The sequence below is a fragment of the Pygoscelis adeliae genome, unplaced genomic scaffold (assembly GCF_000699105.1).
Source record: "Pygoscelis adeliae isolate BGI_AS28 unplaced genomic scaffold, ASM69910v1 Scaffold4, whole genome shotgun sequence".
NCBI lineage: Eukaryota > Metazoa > Chordata > Aves > Sphenisciformes > Spheniscidae > Pygoscelis > Pygoscelis adeliae.
This window is the reverse complement of record NW_008824986.1, coordinates 13,645,010-13,647,403: the sequence shown is the minus strand read 5'-3', so window position 1 is coordinate 13,647,403 and position 2,394 is coordinate 13,645,010.

Sequence of the window (2,394 nt, the reverse complement as noted above, 5' to 3'; positions counted from 1 at the left end):
GGACAGGGCGGGGAGAGGCCCGGGTTCCCCCGGGGGTAACGGAGAGCTGGGCCCTCGGGGTCCCCTCCCGCCTGAGACCCCCGTCTCGTTAATTCATCGCTATTTTCATTTCTAGAGGGGAGAGAGATCTCTACTGAAGCCGTGGGCAGGCGGGAACTTGTATAGACATTACTATTAACTAGTGTTATGGGAATAATATTAATATTATTGTATTTATATTAATGTTTATTAATGCAACAACAGTGATAATATAATTAGTATTAGTAATATTATTATATTTAGCAAGGGAAAGAAGCCCCCTTAAATTCTGCGGCAGAGGAGGGGAAGCGCAGGGTTTGTGGCAGTGGTGGCTGTCCATCTGTGCCCCGGCGCTGGGGGCTGGCAGGGGCTCGGGGGCAGCTGCGGAGCCGGCCGCAGGCTTGTGCTGCTCTGGGGGAAGCTCTCAGCTGGCCCGTCCTGCTGTGAGCTGCTTTGGGAACTTCTTTATTTTCCACCCCATCCGCCCTACCGGGCAATTCGGTTGTATTTAAATGAGAAAGCGGAAATAATTGTCAGATGTTTTGATGACACATAATTTTATTGGTGGTACACCTGGAGGCTACGTGTGTATGTGTGCACGTACATGTGCACCTGTAAGCGGAGTCACAGGTATTAACTTTGTTTCTGCAAAAAAAGAAGAGAAGCCCACACACAATTAGGGTCGCAAGGCTCCATATTCCACCCCCAAAATCTGTAACAAGCAGGGAAATCGGCAGCCAAGTCAGATAATACTTCATCCACCACCTCTCACTCATGAGTCCCCAGTCCACAGCTCACGGGTTATTGAGCAACAAAAAGCTTGGGAGACCTTCTCATACTGCTGAGACCTACAGGAAATTAAAAAGTTAAAGCTGAAGGTCATTAGGGAGAATAAAGTATGATGCTGCCCACAACACTTAATGCTGAGTGAGTTATTGTCCAGGGTCAGAAAAGGTTGGGGATCACCAGTCTACACATAGTCATTAGTCTGAGTCACAGCTCACGTTATCTCTGTACACAATTTAAATAACTACTTAACGACCCTTAAGTCGTTTTGACTGGGAACAATATTTGTCTGCATGCTATGATAATTAACACAGTGCTGGCACTTCTTTCCTCTTCCACGTTGTATCTGATTTTTGTTGATGTTGGAAAATAGATGGTCCAGTTGGAAATGATAACTTCAGAACATGTCTTGGGATCATACTTAGACAAAAGCATGTAAATGGATTATCTAGGGTAGTAATTTCTTAGAGAGTTATAAATGCTATGATTATCTGCTTTGGTTTGTATCGGTGAGATACTAATGGTCAAATTAAGGCTGCATGTTAACTCTTTGGGATAAATCGCCATCCCCCTCACCTGAAAATCACTTCCTCTCCTCTCCAGCTGCCAGTGTCCCACATCCTCAGGTATCTTTCCCAAACATTTCACAAGGAATTGTCAACGAAGCTCCCAGGGTGAACTGCTGTGCTTGGGGAAAAAAGTAGCAGTATTTCAGGCAGGAAGCGCCAGGAAGGATTATGGTGATGGTGTTCTGCAGGATACTTAAGCCATGGGGGAAAGCCACGGGGTTCTTGTTGGAAACCAGGGAGACAAACGTATATCACGTTATTTCTTAAATGAATTTTACCACATACAAATTCTGTTTTAATAGAATATTCTTCATTGCACTAAATTGAAACCAAGCACAATGCACTCGTCAAATCAAAACAAGAACGGAATTTTAGGTAGGCAGAATGTATTTATTTAATCAGAAATTTAAGTCAAACGTCATGTCTTGCATGCTGTGTCTTAGGAAAAGTTTTATGGGTTCTTATAACAGGCAGGATTTGTGCCTTTTCCTTGTCTTTTATTGGTATTCTATAATTTCTTATTATTGTCTCTTTCTAAATGGGGTTTAACTGGAATACATATGCATACAGCTGAATAGGGGAAGGTGGAAGAACTTTTGTACCCCCGCATACAATATATCAATACAACACCCAATCTGCCTTTCCTGCTTTCAAAAATAAGCAGATTATTAGTCCTCTACTCCTTCTGTGCAATCTGGCATGTGAGAAGAGGAGAGTGGAGCCTCTCTCTCTTTCTCATGTCTCTCCTCAGCTGGTGGAGCGGGCACTGGGGAGATGCCCTCTCAACTCCCCCACCCCTGTGCTTAAAGTGAATTCTGCTCAAAGGTGCACCAGATATATTTTATTCGCTCTTATACCCCTCTAGGGTCAAGTTGCAATCCGGCCTTTTGATTTCGTTCTCTTTGGAATAGGGACATTGTCGTCTTCTTGAATGTAACATGCGATATAAATGACAAAACATCTCGGAGAAATAATGATATCTCCAGCAACACAGTGTCCCCTGGCACTATGTTAGAGCGTT